Here is an 18512-nt window from a genome sequence, read left to right on the forward strand (position 1 = left end):
GAGCTTTACAAATATTGGGTGAAGTTAAAACATTTAAATGATTGGCACACATTAACCAGTGATGGGTCTCTGGTAGAATCTGGAAATAAACTCACGAATAAAATAAACTAAATAAGTAGTAAGTCAAACAATCTACATTTTAAATGGCTACTAATATTTTTAAAATATTAAAAACTGGCTACTGACCAACTCTTGGTCTATTACAATTTTGAAGCCCCACTATTTATATAAGAACATATACAATTTAACTTTAAAGATAACAGGTACAGAATATGACTACAGGTCACACTATGCAATATAGGGGAACAACTGAACCACCTTAGACTCTCCCGAGGAAAAATTATGACTTAAGTCTATGGTACAGTCACCAATCTTCTTTGAATGTCCCTACTGCAGGATCAGATTAGTTACCCTTTGAGAAGTGCTGTAGCCGACCCCCACCAAAATGTAAAAAGATTGGCGTTTCTAAACTTAATTCCACTCACATATAAATGTATAGATCTTTTTTAATATACTATGTTATATTGAAGCTTTCTGCGGAGTTTGTTGAACAAATGTGCATGTTTTTGAAAATTGAAAGCTCGCTCTTGTAAACGGCTAAATTACCTGTGCAATGCAAATAGTATTGGCCTTGTCTAGTCTATAAGTCCTTAGAGTTGGACGGGGTTAATAAATTGCACAGGAGAATTAATGGGACTGAATCTATCATTTAGCACTAAAGAAAATAAGCACAAATGTTGCTTTGCCAACAGTAATTCTACTGGTCATAAATGGACATCCAATTTATCAAAAAATGGTGGTAGTAATGTGAATCAACGGCAAATTGCAAAGATGTTCTTTGGAGGGGTCATGTGTGAACTTGAATTTCCAGTGCCATCTCAGACCATTGGTCTCTTACTGTAACATTACAAGCATGAATCAAGAAAATGCCTATCAGCCAGCATCTAAAAAGAGATGGGTGACTGTTTTGCATTGACCTTCATCAGCATTCCTATTCTAATGGGCATCCCCACTCAACGCATTAATCTACCTCTCTCTTTTTGGTCAGCTGTGCATTTTCTGTACTTTATGTCTCCAGCAGTTATGGCTTTTCAAATTTAACTTTAGAAGTATGCCTGCCTGTTGCCAAGATCTAGGCTGCCTCAACAGAGTGTCTTAAATACTTTAGTGCCAGTTTTGAACTATTTATATATCCATAATCATGCTGATATACAGTTAGTGTAGATAGCTGTAGCAATTGTCAAATGACTAACATTCATCATTTATTTGCTTGATGAAGCATTTATAATTGTTTCCTCCTATTTTTACCACCTAATTTGGCTTTCAGCCATCTTTGTTGTTTCCTTGTGCTGTTCAGCTGAGCTGGGCTTCCACTGTTGAAGATCTCTCCCTGTTGCTTGATGTTTGTGGGGACTAACTGTTGTGCAAAGTCACTTTGTTTAATTCCTGGTATGCCAATCACTCCAGTTTCTGCATCCCAAACAAACCCAGTCACTCGAATGAGGTACTTGTAGCTGGTGTACGACCATCCTGGGCAATGAACATCAGGTTTATTTGTTCTTACTATTGTGTAGTTGCAATCAACACGGGCCCTTTCACATCCAATTGGCCAGGCTGAAGGCCTTAATGGTCTGTAGTGAACAACAGATTAGCAAATTATCACAGGAGGAATTTGCAAATTACATATTTAAACCTTGAGAACTGATTGTAATTTTAAACTCTTGTTTAAATGGCACTTAACCACACCCACCCACCCCCCTTTTTAAAAGTCTGGCATTAATTTTTTTTTTAAGTTGAGAAATACATCAATTTATTGATTGATCAGCGTATATTGATCAATTCATAAAATATCTTGATTGAGGTGTTGTGTAAATTGACTGGTTTCAAACTGATGCAACTCAATAATAGTGATGAGTTTTGAATTTTTTAAATAGAATTTGTATTGCTAGAGAGAGAATTCAATTCCAAACTTGAGCTAGCTAACTATTCTGTGCTCTGACCCCACAGTCCATCAATGAGGAGCTTTGCTATTGCAAGAGAAGGGAAAGTATGCATGGCAGTACTCGATGCACGTCTTGTTCGTCTGTTCATCTAATTTCCGTGTACGTCTTGTTCGTCTGTTCATCTAATTTCCGTGTACGCTTTTATATTCTTCCTTTTAAATTCAATTTTAACTGATTATACAATATATGCAAACGGAGGATTTGGATATCAATTGTTTGAAGAATAAAGCATTAAAAATCAGTGTGATTAAAGCTGTGCTAGAAGGTGGTGTAATGTGTTTGTGTCTGTTGAACAGACTAATGGATGATGGGACATTAAAGTGCAGACACGCCAGGATTAAGAAATGACAAAGAAAGCAATAAAGAAAGGAAAGATAGATTACGAAAGTAAACTTGCGCAAAACATAAAAACAGATAGTAAAAGCTTTTACCGATATATAAAACGGTAAAGATTGACTAAAGTAAATATTGATCCCTTAGAAGATGAGAAGGGGGATTTAATAATGGGAAATGTGGAAATGGCTGAGACTTTAAACAATTATTTTGCTTCGGTCTTCACAGTGGAAGACACAAAAACCATGCCAAAAATTGCTGGTCATGGGAATGTGGGAAGGGAGGACCTTGAGACTATCACTAGGGGGGTAGTGCTGGACAGGCTAATGGATCTCAAGGTAGACAAGTCCCCTGGTCCTGATGAAATGCATCCCAGGGTATTAAGAGATGGCGGAAGTTATAGCAGATGCATTTGTTATAATCTACCAAAATTCTCTGGACTCTGGCGAGGTACCAGTGGATTGGAAAGCAGCTAATGTAACGCCTCTGTTTTTAAAAAAAAAAAGGGGGGTTTAGACAAAAGACAGGTAACTATAGGCTGGTTAGTTTAACATCTGTAGTGGGGAAAATGCTTGAAGCTATCATTTAAGGAAGAAATAGCAGGACATCTAGATAGGAATAGTGCAATCAAGCAGACGCAACATGGATTCATGAAAGGGAAATCATGTTCAACTAATTTACTGGAATTCTTTGAGGATATAACGAGCATGGTGGATAGAGGTGTACCGATGGATGTGGTGTATTTAGATTTCCAAAAGGCATTTGATAAGGTGCCACACAAAAGGTTACTGCAGAAGATAAAGGTACACGGAGTCAGAGGAAATGTATTAGCCAGCCAATTCTCGATCCATGCAAACAGAAAGCAGAGAGTCGGGATAAATGGGTCCTTTTCGGGTTGGAAATCGGTGGTTAGTGGTGTGACACAGGGATCGGTGCTGGGACCACAACTGTTTACAATATACATAGATGACCTGGAAGAGGGGACAGAGTGTATTGTAACAAAATTTGCAGATGACACAAAGATTAGTGGGAAAGCGGGTTGTGTAGAGGACACAGAGAGGCTGCAAAGAGATTTAGCTAGGTTAAGCGAATGGGCAAAGGTTTGGCAGATGGAATATAATGTCGGAAAATGTGAGGTCATCCACCTTTGGGGGGGGGGGGGGAAACAGTAAAAGGGAATATTATTTGAATGGGGAAAAATTACAACATGCTGCGGTGCAGAGGGACCTGGGGGTCCTTGTGCATGAATCCCAAAAAGTTAGTTTGCAGGTGCAGCAGGTAATCAGGAAGGCGAATGGAATGTTGGCCTTCATTGCGAGAGGGATGGAGTACAAAATCAGGGAGGTCCTGCTGCAACTGTACAGGGTATTGGTGAGGCCGCACCTGGAGTACTGCGTGCAATTTTGGTCACCTTACTTAAGGAAGGATATACTGGCTTTGGATGGGGTACAGAGACGATTCACTAGGCTGATTCCGGAGATGAGGGGGTTACCTTATAATGATGGATTGAGTAGACTGGGTCTTTACTCGTTGGAGTTCAGAAGGATGAGGGGTGATCTTATAGAAACATTTAAAATAATGAAAGGAATAGACAAGATAGAGGCAGAGAGGTTGTTTCCACTGGTCGGGGAGACTAGAACTAGGGGGCACAGCCTCAAAATACGGGGGGAGCCAATTTAAAACCGAGTTGAGAAGGAATTTTTTCTCCCAGAGGGTTGTGAATCTGTGGAATTCTCTGCCCAAGGAAGCAGTTGAGGCTAGCTCATTGAATGTATTCAAGTCACAGATAGATAGATTTTTAACCAATAAGGGAATTCAGGGTTATGGGGAGCGGGCGGGTAAGTGGAGCTGAGTCCATGGCCAGATCAGCCATGATCTTGTTGAATGGCAGAGCAGGCTCGAGGGGCTAGATGGCCTACTCCTGTTCCTAATTCTTATGTTCTTCTGATTAGGTAGCACACAACACTTATTTAGGGAAGAGGAATGTGAATGCAAGAGCACAGCCATGACTTCCTCATATGATTAATAATCTTAGCCAGATTGTGAAGAGGGGAAGGTGGACCTGTCAGCTGTGGCCCGATTACTAGTTCGTTACAGAATGGCAGCCATGAAGGCCATGGTCCAATTTTGAAGCCCAACTTTAGGGTTGGGAATGATAATCATGTGAAAGATCTGAAAAAGGACAGGCAAAGTGAAAAAACATTGTGGGGGAAGGAAGTATGTGATCAAATTTTAAAGCTGAACAGTAGTCCAGATTAACTACCAAGGAGTGCATGGCCATGGGCAAAGACTTATTTGGTGTGCTAAATGTAGTTGGCCTTTATTACAAGAGGATTTGAGTATAAGAGTAAAGACGTCTTACTGCAATTATATAGGGTCATGGTGAGACCATACATGGAGTACTTTGTACAGTTTTGGTCTCCTTACCTGAGGGAGGATATACTTGCCATAGAGCGAGTGCAACAAAGGTTCACCAGACTGATTCCTGGGATGGGGGGGATTGTCCTACGAGGAGTGATTGAGTCGACTAGGCCTATATTCTCTACAGTTTAGAAGAATGAAAGGTGATCTCATTGAAACATACAAAATTCTTGACAAAAGGGCTTGATAGGGTCGATGCAGTGATGATGTTTCCTCTGATTGGGGAGTCTAGAACCAGGGGTCACTGTCTCTGAATAAGGGTTTGACTGAGATGAGGAGAAATTTCTTCACTTAAAGAATCTTTGGAATTCTCTACCCCAGAGGGCTGTGGATGCTGAGTCGTTGAGTATATTCAAGACTGAGATCGATAGATTTTTGGATATTAAGGAATATGGGGATAGTGCAGGAAAATGGAATTGATGTAGATAATCAGCCATAATATTGAATGGCAGAGCAGACGTAAGGGGCCGAATGGCATGCTCCTGCTCTTATTTCTTATGTTTTTAGTTTTGCTCTATTATCCCAACCTACTCCAGGCTTACACCCCACGCCACACCCTTCAGTTCTAAAACACTGACCTTTTGTGTATTTTCCCCATTCACCCCAGCAGTGGGAGTAGAGTCTTCAGCCAGCTCAGTACCACTCTCTGGAATTCCCTTCCTGAACCAATCTCTGCATTGCCATTTTTAAGAATGTTCTCGAAACCCACTGTTTTGACTAAGCTTTTGGTCACTTCTAACTCTTGCTTCTAACTATGGCGCATCCAATCATTTAATTGTATTATTTTTCTCTTTCCCCCCTCCCCATAAAAGGGTCTTGTGATATTTTTGACAGGGCATTATATGATTGCAACTTATGAAATTGTAGGTGCATTTTCAAGAGCTAATCTTTGCTCTTAATGCAAATTTGATTTAGCTGAGTTTTACATTTGTACGTAAGTAAAGACTGGTTATGGTCCAAAATAGTGGTTACTCACGTTTCACATTCTTGGAAAAGATCTTTGCCCAGCTGCAAGCAGCGGCAAATTTTACAACCCACGGATGGTGGCTCCTGCCATTGATTCCCCACCAGACTTGGTGAGCAGCGGGCTAGAGAGAACACAGAACTCTGTTAAAATAAGAATTTCACTCAAAATCAAGTCAAATTATGAGAAGTGTATTCAGGTTTACTGTACATTATGTAACTGCATTGAGGATCATTCAGTAATCATCATCATCATCATTGGCACTCCCTCGGATTCAAGGAAGACTTGCTTCCACTCTTAACATGAGTTCTTAGGTGGCTGAACAGTCCAATACGAGAACCACAATCTCTGTCATAGGTGGGACAGATAGTCATTGAGGGAAGGGGTGGGTGGGACTGGTTTGCCGCACGCTCTTTCCGCTGCCTGCGCTTGATTTCCGCATGTTCTCAGCCACGAAACTTGAGGAGCTCAGCGCCCTCCCGGATGCACTTCCTCCACTTCGGGCGATCTTTGGCCAGGGACTCCCAGGTGTCAGTGGGGATGTTGCAATTTATCAGGGAGGCTTTGAGGGCATCCTTGTAACGTTTCCTCTGCCCACCTTTGGCTCGTTTGTCGTGAAGGAGTTCCGAGAAGAGCATTTGCTTTGGGAGTCTCATGTCTGCCATGCGAACTATGTGGCCTTCCCAGCGGAGCTGATCAACAATGGTCAGTGCTTCAATGCTGGGGATGTTGGCCTGGTCAAGGACGCTAATGTTGATGCGTCTGTCCTCCCAGGGGATTGGCAGGAACTTGCGGAGACATTGGTGGTGGTATTTCTCCAGCGACTTGAGGTGTCTACTATACATGGTCCCATGTTTCTGAGCCTTACAGGAGGACAGGTATTACTACAGCCCTAGAGACCATGAGCTTGGTGACAGTTTTGAGAGCCTGGTCTTCAAACACTCTTTTCCTCAAGTGGCCGAGGGCTGCACTGGCGCACTGGAGGCAGTGTTGGATCTCGTCTTCAATGCTTGCTCTTGTTGATAGGAGGCTCCCGAGATAAGGGAAGTGGTCCATGTTGTCCAGGGCTGCGCCATGGATCTTGATGACTGGGGGGCAATGCTGTGCGGCGAGGACAGGCTGGTGGAGGACCTTTGTCTTACGGATTTTTAGCTTAAGGCCTATGCTTTCTTATGCCTCAGTAAATATGTCGACTATGTTCTGGAGTTTAGCCTCTGTGTACGCAGACGTAATAGGGTTATAGTCGGGACCAGCTTGCATAATACTGCAATTGTATTGGGATCTGACTGCATATTAGAGGATCACATAACAAGATTCTATGCTACTAGAGATAACACAAATACATTAACCAAGGTTACATTCAAGGAAGTATCGCATTATTGACTGGCGGATCTGATGTCCCAGCCACTATTAGGATTTTAGTGCAAGTACTGCAACATTCAAACAAGCACCAATGTTACTGTGTCAAAACAACATTATCCACGACTGTTACTATGGACCTTTACCCTCCGTCAAACTTTCTGCAGCCTTCGTCAATCACATGATCCTCCTGCATTACCTCTCCTTTGCACAGCTTAGCGTGACTGCCTACACTTGGTTCCACACTTGGTTCGTAGTATGGCATCTCTAGCAATGCCTTTTGTTCTGACCTTGAAATTATCATCACAGTTTCTCAGGAGTCCATCCCCCTTTTTCTCATCTCCACAGTGACCTGTAGCAACATCAGCCACAGACATGGGGTCAGCTTCCAAATGGAGACCAATCACATCCAGCTCTACCTCTCTCAGCTTCTCCACTGTCTCTCTGCTGTCAGTTTGATTGTTCAACATCAAGTTTTGGATGAGCTGTTATTTCCTCCAGCTAAATATTGGGATGACAGAAGCCTTTGGCCCACAGCACAAACTCCTACCTTGCCATTAACTCCATATCCCTTCCTGATTGGTCTCAGGCTGAGCTATGCTGTTCTTTTGGACATCCTGTTTGATCTTGAGCTGAATTTCCAACCACATATCCTTTCCATCACAAAGACGACCTACTTCCACCTCCATAACATTCTCCACCATTTCCCCTTCCTCAGCCCATCTGCTATTCAAACACTCCTTCGTGCATTTGTCACATCGAGACTCAATTACTCCAATGCTCTCCTGGCAAGCAACCTTCCCCTTTCTCCACAGTGTGGGAATTGCAGCTCAACAAAAAATTAATATCCTATTCTGTATCAAGTCGCACTTACCCATCACCCTTGTCCTTGCTGACATACATTGGATTCCAATCCCCCGTACCTCATTAAAATTTTCAGCCTTATGTTTAAGTCCCTTCATGATGTTGCCTCTACGTACATCTCTAGCCTCCTCCAGCCCTAAACTCTCCACTATCCATTGTTCAATTTCAAGTCACTTCTCCCTCCCACTATCCATAGTAGCCTTGCCTTTAACTACTTGAGCTCCATGCTATGGAATTCCTTCCATTAATTCCACTGCCTCGCCATCTGATCAAACCTTTGGTCACCCTCCTAATCTTTCTTCCTTTGGCTAGGTATCTTTTTCTTTGCAACTCTGAAGCATCTAGGAACATTTTTCTTCATTAAATGCACCATATAAGTGGTATAATACAGCTACTCAGGACTAATTTTATAATTGCACATGTTAAGATTCACCTGCTGTAACTACTTTAATCTCTGATGCATTTTCTCTCTTTAAAAATCAAGAGTACAATGGGTTCTTGTCAATGCTAAAAACAGTGAGATTGCACAGCGTTGAGATAACTATGGTGGTAGATCAAGATTTAGGAGAAATGTTCTGTAAGAGGACTGCAGCCTGGTCCTGAATTTTTTTTTGCTAATATTTTTTACCTTGGTATTGCCACATTGGTCTCAAAATATGCTTCCAAATCTCTAACAATACCCTCTTTGGCAAGGTAACAGGAGATGAAATAAGGATCCAGAGATAACACCCCTCCCAAAAGTGATCCCCTCACCTTTCCTTCTCCTCACCTTCCCCTTTCAAATTGGGAACTGACCAAAGCTGCGGCAGAAAACGCCAACCTATCTTTTCGCACTTGACATTGTGCATTGGAATACCAACGGGAGCCTCTTGAGATTATATTTTATAAAGTGAGGAACAGTACTCCCACCTCCTATCATTAGTTTTATGTTGCAGTCCTACAGCACATAATACCATAATGTGGCTTCTGCTTCCAGCGTCGAGACAATGTAGTAAAGCAAGTAAAATGCTGGTGTCTATCTAGTCAGAACAATATCATTTGCTGAGGTTAACCTGGGGCTGTACAATGCATTGGTCCAACTGCACTGAGTACTGTGTTCAATTCTGGTAACTATACTGTAGAAAAACATACACTTCAGAGAAAGGAGAGCAACTAGACTGATCAAGCATGTAGGGAATGAGCTATGAGGAAGGTTTGGAACATTCCCAGCTCTAGAAAGAAGGCAACAGAGAGTGGTGAGGAGAAACTCATTAAAGGTACATAAAATACTAAAATGGTAAATCCAGAAGATTTAAATTACACCAGGAATGTAGGACCACGGGGTAGAAATGTAAATGAGTGACAGCAAAATTAAAAGCTATTGAGAAGAATTGCTGTACTCAGTGACAAACATTTGACTAACCAGGTCTGGGGGTGGAAGAGGCAGCATATTAGTGCAGCTAATGAGAGATACTGCAAGGATGAGCATTGTTGGTCTTTTGTAACACCAGATTTTTGAAAAGATTAAAATTAAAAAGGTGCTACTGGGCTTAAACCATACCAGCTGTAGAAATACAGCACTGACTACTTTCCTGTTCAACGAAGGATTTACTATTGCTTCCTTATCTTCCATCTGTTTCTTTCACAGACTCGTCTTTTTTAAAGGCTAACAGCAAACTTTTCCAGAATTCAAACAATTGTAACCCTTCTAATACCTAGGACTGTTCCAGAGATCTGATGACCGATTTAAGGTCCACTGTGAACGTTGGGCTGTGATTAAATGATAGTTCACGCTTCATTTTACTTGAAAATATAGAGCTATTGTATTTAACGATTTAAAGTTGCGTTGTCCTCAACAATCCACACTTGGGGCGTTAAATTGACGTTAAATTGCCAAACTTACTTAAATCCGCCCCCAGCAGCAACCCTTGAGTCGTTCGTGTCAACACACAAAGCACCAGATAAAGGAACATCCAGATCCTGGTCATCTTGAGAGAAAACTGACCGAGGCTTCCCTGCTCAAGAAGAGACAAAGGCTGTGGAGAAGAAGGGAAGCGTTGTAATTTGTTGCAGTGAGGCAACTTGATGCAAAGAGCTTTTAAATACTTTTACAAGGCTCTCAGGTTAGGGCTGTTACATCATCGGAATGTGTGATAAACCGAAACGGCTGTAGGTGAACTGACAAGTTCAGACAAAGGGTGAAATAGGACCCCCGACATCATTTTACTATATTTTAAGATAACGAAATGACTAAAGTATGGAATTCCTTTGCTGTTATCTAAGGTCCATCAATCTCTTCTATCGAGCGAGGGCTTTGTATCATTGCCCAGTCGAAGGGGGAATACACTGATACTGCAAAGTGTTAATAATGACCTAACTACACAATAGCCGACGGGTTTGATATTTGCAATCTGAAGTAGACTAACAGAGAGAAAGAAACAGTCAGTTAACTGAGCCATTGGGTAAGGAAAACGTCTCTTGAAATTTGGGCATCGTTTTAAAGTTAGGAACAGCTGTGTAACATCCGATCAATTATGTGGATAACTGTAAAGTTGCAAAATGCTGATTGTAACATTCTGGATGAGTGTATTGTGTCTGTGTACCTATAAATGACTAATTAAGTTCCCTCACCGAAGTTCAACGTGGAGTTGCATTTAGCAGTGCTCTCTCATATTTTGAAAGGGGTATGATTCAACTGTTGTGTGTGTCATCGCTTCAAAAATATTGCATTTGTGTTTTACAACAAGGATTAAACTTCCTACATATCAGAAAACATGAATGTGCAATCTATTGTCCATCGCAACCACATAATTCTTTGTAAACCTTGCTAACTTGCAACAGGCAGTCCAAAATTAAGTATGCCTATGATAATATTTGAGCAAATATGCAATTCAGAACTCTGGCAGGTCATGGGAAATACTGCTGTTCCATTGTTGAAGTATCATTAAAAAAGGAGTTGAATTCTAGGTGAGATTTACTGCCCTTGACATCAAGGTAGCATTTGACCGAGTGTGGCATCAATGAGCCCTAGTAAAATTGAAGTCAATGGGAATCAGGGGGGAAACTCTCCACTGGCTGGAATCATACCTAGCACAAAGGAAGATGGCTGTGGTTGTTGGAGGCCAATCATCTCAGCCACAGGACATTGCTATAGGAGCTCTTCGGGGCAGTGTCCTAGGCCCAACCGTCTTCAGCTGCTTCATCAATGACATTCCCTCTATCATAAGGTCAGAAGTGGGGATGTTCATTGATGATTGCACAGTGTTCATTTCGATTTGCAACTCCACAGATAATGAAGCAGTTTGTGCCCGCATGCAACAAGACCTGGACAGCATTCAGGCTTGGGCTAATGTGACAAATAACATTTGCGTCACACAAGTACTAGGCAATAATCATTTCCAATAAGAAAGAGTCTAGCTATCTGCCCTTGACATTCAACGGGATTACCAACGCTGAATCCTCCACCATCAATATCCTGGGGGTCACCATTAACAAAAAACTTAACTGGATCAGCCACATAAACACTGTGGCTGGGTATTCTTGGCGAGCGACTCACCTTCTCACTCCCCAAAGCCTTTCCACTATCTACAAGGCACAAGTCAGGAGTGTGATGGAATACTCTCCACTTGCCTATTTGAGTGCAGCTCCAATATCATTCAAGAAGCTCGACACCATCCAGAACAAAGCAGCCAACTTGATTGGCACGCCATCCACCACCTTAAACATTCACTCTCTCCACCACCGGCATATCATGGCTGCAGTTTGTACCATCTACAAGATGAACAGCAGCAACTCCCCAAGACTTCTTCAACAGCACCTCCCAAACCCGTGACCTCTACCACCGAGAAGGACAAGGACAGAAGGTGCTTGGGAACACCACCACCTGCAAGTTCCCCTCCAAATCACACATCATCCTGAATTGTAAATATATCGTCATTCCTTCATTGTCGCTGGGGTCGAAATCCTGGAATTCCCTCCCTAACAGCTCTGTGGGAGTACCTTCACCTCATAGACTGCAACGGTTCAAGAAGGCGGCAATAAATTCCGGCCTTGCCAGCGACATCCATATCCCATGAATGAATTTTTTTTTAATTATGTGTTTCACTGTATGCTGGGATCCAATTTCAGGTCCAAGCTCAGCTGCAGTCTGCCTCCCTGCCCCACCATGATTGGCTCCTGCTTTCGCTCATGAGTGCCACATCTGATGGAAGCTACTGCCCACTATTATATTTAAATTATTGAGCATCACCATCAGCAGCCAGATATAAAGAAATGAAAAGAGGTACAACTATAGGGATAGGAAACAGGGGGACAAGCCAAGAGAGGAAGAAGAGGAAAAAACCAATGATAACTTAAATGTTCTTGTTTGATTTTTAAAATTTAGTTATTTTTTTCCTGTTTTGCTGCTAGACTCCAGCCTCTGGTTTCTTTAGTTTCCCCATTGAGTTCCCAAACTGCCAAATACTGCCCCATGACACTGCTGTAGTGTATCCAGGCTCTTTAGTGATTCCAGCCCTCCCTTAGTGCTTCCCCCACCAAGTACTCTGTGGCCCCAGTCTATCTTCTCCCTTCACTTACATACTAAATCCACGTCTCAGTACCATGCGTCATACCACCCGAAACCCCAGCCAGATGTACCCTGTTTCTCTCTCATCCATGTATGTTGCGGCTCTGTGATATTCTACTTTCCAAATGATCCTGATACTTATCTCCAACCTGTTGGTTGCTATCTTACTGCTTACCCTCAGCACAAGCAAAGTTGGTTGAATCATGGAGGCAGGGTTTGGGGGGGCACGGTTGGTGTAGGGTGGTTGGAAGAGCAGGGGTGTGGTTTGGGGTGCGTGGCAGTTGGGGGGAGGGTGGTGTTAGGTGCAGGGGCAAGAGGGGTAGGGTAAGAAAGAAAGAAGAAGAACTTGCATTTTTATATAGCACCCTTCACGACCCCTGGATGTCTCAAAGGACTTTACAGCCAATTAAGTACTTTTGGAATGTAGTTACTGTTATTATGTGGGAAACACAGCAGTCAACTTGCGCACAGCAAACTCTCACAAACAGCAATGTGATAATGACCAGATAATCTGGGTTTTTTTGTTATGTTGATTGAGGAATAAATATTGGCCAGGACACCAGAGATAACTCTCCTGCTCTTCTTCGAAATAGTGCCATGGGATCTTTTACATCCACCTGGGAAGGCATATGTGGCCTCGGTTTAACGTCTCATCCGAAAGACGGCAGTGCAGTACTCCCTCAGCACAGCACTGGAGTATAAGCCTAGATTTTTTTTTAATGTTCCTGAACCCACAACCTTCTGATTCAGAGGCGAGTGTGCTACCCACTGAGCCACGGCTGACACACAAGAGAGAGAGGGAAAGAAACAAAGAAAGGATGACCAGTTAATAAACAGCAAGGAACATAAAAAATTAGACAGTGGAAGAGAAACAGAGAGACAATCTCTCAAGACATCAATACATCAAGAGACAATTTTATTTTGAACAGTGAAAAACGCCACAGGAGATCAACTAATTATATATAAAATAAAATTGTAATTGCATACAGGGAATTCTTTAAATATTTTTGCTGGTCTGATTTTCCAAATAAAAATAATTTAGCCCTGCAGCAAAGCACAATAAACTTGAGAAAACTCATACTGTGAAGCTCCAACACTAACTTTCAGGAGCAACATTATTTTTGGTTCATTGGGACAAGACATGACTGTCTGTATAGGACAAGGCAGCAATATCCAAAAATACCAGTTTCGGTAGAGTATTGCACCAAAATAATATAATAAGAAATTAATATAATAAATCTGCAGTATCTCCAATCAGCCGTCCAGTAATTGCGCAGTTGACCAATGATCAGATTGCAAATCGATACGTTCAGTTACATTTTCCACTGACAAATTACACATTCACAAAGCCAATATTTATCATAAATGTAGGCTAAGTTCTTTATAAAAGCAGTATCATTTAGCTTGTATGATCTATCAGGTTCCACGGGCTGAATTTTCCATAATCTGCGTAAAGGAAGCATTTTGGGAAATCAGGAGAATGATTTTCCCCCTCTACAATTGAGCAAGTAATCAAATGATGGCAAACCCTTTCACGTTATTTCTGTACTTAATGTACGTTCACAATGGCAATGGGGAAGGTGGGCGATGGGAGGGGGGATAGCCAGCAAATTAGGTTCAGATATAACGTACATCACGTGCAATGGACTTATTGTCCTGGATGATCTTTTTAAATATTTGATCAATAATAAGAATAAAATCGGACGGACCACCCGGCATCAACCTCAGCACTGGCTTCTGACACGACAACGGCACATCCAGCCCAGTTGACACTGCAAAGTCCTCTTCAGTAACATATGGGGACTTGTGCCAACATTGGAGAGCACAGTGGTATACAGTCAGGAGGAAGTGGCACTGGGAGTCCTCAACAGTGACTCCGGAACCCATGAAATTCCATGGTTTCAGGTCAAACATGGGCAAACAAACCTGCTGATTACCACCTACCGCCCTCCCTCAGCTGATGAATCAGTATTCCCCAATGTTCATCATCTCTTTGAAGATGCACTGAGGGTTACAAGGGCACATAATATATTCTGCATGGGGGACTTCAATATCCATCACCAAGAGTGGCTCGGTAGCACCACTACTGACTGAGCTGGCTGAATTCTGAAGGACATATCTGCCAGACTGGGCCTGCGGCAGGTGGTGAGAGAATCAACATAAAGGAAAAATCTACTTGACTTCGGTCCCACCAATCGACCTGTCACAAATGCATCTGTCCATGGCAGCATTGGTAGAAGTGACCTTCACACAGTCATTGTGGAGACGAAGTCCCATTTTCACACTGAGGACAACCTCCATCGTGTTGTGTGGCACTACCACCGTGCTAAATGGGATAGATTCAGAACAGATCTAGCAGCTCAAAACTGGGCATCCAAGAGGTGCTGTGGGCCACCAACAGCAGCAGAATTGTATTGCACCACAATCTGTAACCCGGAATATCCCTCATTCTACCATTACCATCAAGCTAGGGGACCAACCCTGGTTCAATGAGGAGTGCAGAAGAGCATGCCAGGAGCAGCACCAAGGCGTACTGAAAAATGAGGTGCCAACCTGGGGAAGTTGCAACGCAGGACTACATGCAAGCTAACTAGCAGAAGCAGCCTGCTATAGACAGAGCTAAGAGAATTCCACATTCAACAGATCAGATCAAAGGTCTAGAGTCCTGCCACATCCAGTCGTGAATGGTGCTGGACAATTAAACAACTAACGGGAGGAGGAGGCTCCATGAATATCCCAATCCTCAATGATAGCGGAGACCAGCACGCAGTATAAAAGATAAGGCTGAAGCGTTTGCAACCATCTTCAGCCAGAAGTGCCAAGTCAATGATTCATATTGGCCTTCTTCACAGGTCCCCACCATCACAGAAGCCAGTCCTCAGCCAGTTCAATTCACTCCATGTGAAATCAAGAAACGGCTGAGCGCACTGGATACAGCAAAGGCTATGGGCCCCGACAACATTCCGGCTGTCGTACTGAAGATTTGTGCTCCAGAACTAGCCGCATTTCTAGCCGAGCTGTTGCAGTACAGCTACAACACTGGCATCTACCCAACAATGTGGAAAACTGTCCAGGTATGTCCTGTCCACAAAAAGCTGGACAAATCCAATCCAGCCAATTGCTGCCCCATCAGTCTCAATTAACAGCAAAGTGATGGAAGGTGTCATCGATAGTGCTATCAAGTGGCACTTACTTACCAATAGCTTGCTCACAATGCTCAGTTTAGGTTCTGCCAGGACCATTTGGCTCCAGACCTCATTACAGCCTTGGTCCAAATGTGGACAAAATAACTGAATTGCAGAGGTGAGGTGGGAGTGACTGCCCTTGACATCAAGGCAGCATTTAACCAAGTGTGACATCAAGGAGCCCTAGTAAAATTGAAGTCAATGGGAATCAGGAGGAAAACTCTCCACTGGCTGGAGTCATACCCAGCACAAAGGAAGATGGTTGTGGTTATTGGAGGTCAATCATCCCAGCCCTAGGACATCGCTGCAGAGTAGGATAGTGTGCTAGGCCCAATCATCTTCAGCTGTGTTATCCCTCCATCATAAGGTCAGAAGTGGGGATGTTTGCTGATGATTGCACAATATTCAATTCCATTCGCAATTCCTCAGATAATGAAGCAGTCCATTGAACCACTGTGGCGAGTGTCTCACCTCCTGACTCCCCAAAATCTCTCCACCATCTATAAGGCACAAGTCAGGAGTGTAATGGAATACTTTCCACTTGCCTGGATAAGTGCATCTCCAATAACACTCAAGAAGCTCAACACCATCTAGGACACAGCAGCCTGTTTGATTGGCATCCCATCCACCACCTTAAACATTCACTCCCTCTACCACCGGCACACTGTGTTTGCAGTGTGTACCATCTACAAATGCACTCATAGAATCATAGAAATTTATAGCACGGAAGCAAGTCATTTTGGCCCATCTTGTCTACGCCGGTCGACCAAGAGCTATCCAACCAAATCCCACGTTACAGCTCTTGGTCCGTAGCCCTGAAGGTTATGGCACTTTAAGTGCACATCCAAGTATTTTTTAAACGTGATGACGGTTTCTACATCTACCACCCTTTCAGTCAGTGAGTTCCAGACCCCCACCACTCTCTGGGTGAAAATTTCCCCTCATATCTCCTCTAAACCTCCCCCCAATTACTTTAAATCTATGCCCTCTGGTTGCTGACCCTTCTGCCAAGGGAAACATGTCCTTCCTATCCACTCTATCCAGGCCCCTCATAATTTTATCAGGTCTCCCCTCAGCCTCCTCTGTTCCAAAGAAAACAGACCCAGCATCTCCAATATTTCCTCATAGGCAAAATTCTCCAGTCCAGGCAACATTCTTGTAAATCTCCTCTACACCCTTTGCAGTGCAATCACATTTTTCCTGTAATGTGGTGACCAGAACTGCACACACTACTCCAGCTGCGGCCTAACCAGTGTTTTATACAGTTCAAGCATAACCTCCTTGCTCTTGTATTCCATGCCTCAACTAATAAAGGCTTGAATTCCATATGCTTTCTTAACGACCTTATCTACCTGGCCTGCTACCTTCAGGGATCTGTGGACCAGCACTCCAAGGTCCCTTTGTTTCTCTACGCTTTTCAGTGTTGTACCATTTAATGTGTATTCCCTTGCCTTGTTACATCATACGCACTGCCCTCATCAACCCTCTGCTATTTCTTCTTTTGCATCTCTTAACAGCCTAGGATATATTTAATCTGGGCCTGGGGATTTATCCACTTTCAAAGCTGCTAAGCCCCTTAATACTCCCTCTCTCACTATGTTTATCTCATCTAATATTTCACACTCCTCCCATTACAGCAACTCACCGAGGCTTCTACAATAGCACTTCCCAAACCCGCGACCACTACCACCTAGAAGGACATGGGCAGCAGGCGCATGGGAACACTACCACCTGCAAGTTCCCCTCCAAATTACACACCATCCTGGCTTAGAAATATATCACCCTTCCTTATTCATCACTGAGTCAAAATCCTGGAACTCCCTAACACCACTGTGGGAATACCTTCACCGCAAAGACTGCAGTGGTTCAAGAAGGTGGCTCACCACCATCTTCTCAAGGGCAATTAGAGATGGGCAATAAATGCTGGCTATGTCAGGGAAACCCAGGTCTCGGGAAATAATTAAAAAAGGCAGGATTTGTATTCTGCTAGGAGGAATTATTATCAGTGCATAAATACGGGCGCACTTTAGAGTATGCAATATGATGACTGACATACAAATCTGCCTCAAATACAAATTTGAGATTTATGAACAATCTCAAAGATGTGACTAACACATGAAGAAACTTTTGCAAAAATTGCTCTTTCAAATTTGTGTTTCTTTTTAAATTGTTTCGGACTGGTAGGTGTGCAACTATTTTCACTAATCCAGAATTAGCATTTATGTATACAAAAAAAATTTTCAGCATTAAGCAACGATAAACTACCAGTTTATTTTTGGTTTTGTAACAAAATTAAATATAGTTTTGGCATCATTTGTAGTCTGGAAAGTGGCTGTATGAGCAAATAACACAATAAATCCAACAACACCATCCCAACATTGCAGTACCTGCTGTTTAAATCTTTCATCATATTTACAGTAAATTTTTACAGTTGCATACCTGGTGTAACTAACGGTGTCATTAATACATACAGATGTTTTTAATACGAACAAGTATGCACAACTGATTCTGCTGCTCTCCTATTAACAATGGCAAAAGTTAGATGAATCTGTTGTTCCGTGACTGAAGGTGTAACCCACATATTATCTGTCCATAAGTAGACCTGCTCCTTCAACAAACTTCGGAGATAGAACCATGTGCCATTTTTAACTGTTTTCAAATACGAGAGGGATCCAAATGAGTGTAGCAGCTCATGGAGATCTATAATTCTCTCCCCCAAAAAACTATTGAGCCTAGGTCAATTGAAAATTTCAAAACTGAGATTGATAGATTTTTATTCGGTAAGGGATTCAAGGGTGATGAAACCAAGGCGGGTAAATGGATTTGAGGTACAGATC

The sequence above is a fragment of the Pristiophorus japonicus genome, chromosome 12, assembly GCF_044704955.1.
Source record: "Pristiophorus japonicus isolate sPriJap1 chromosome 12, sPriJap1.hap1, whole genome shotgun sequence".
NCBI lineage: Eukaryota > Metazoa > Chordata > Chondrichthyes > Pristiophoridae > Pristiophorus > Pristiophorus japonicus.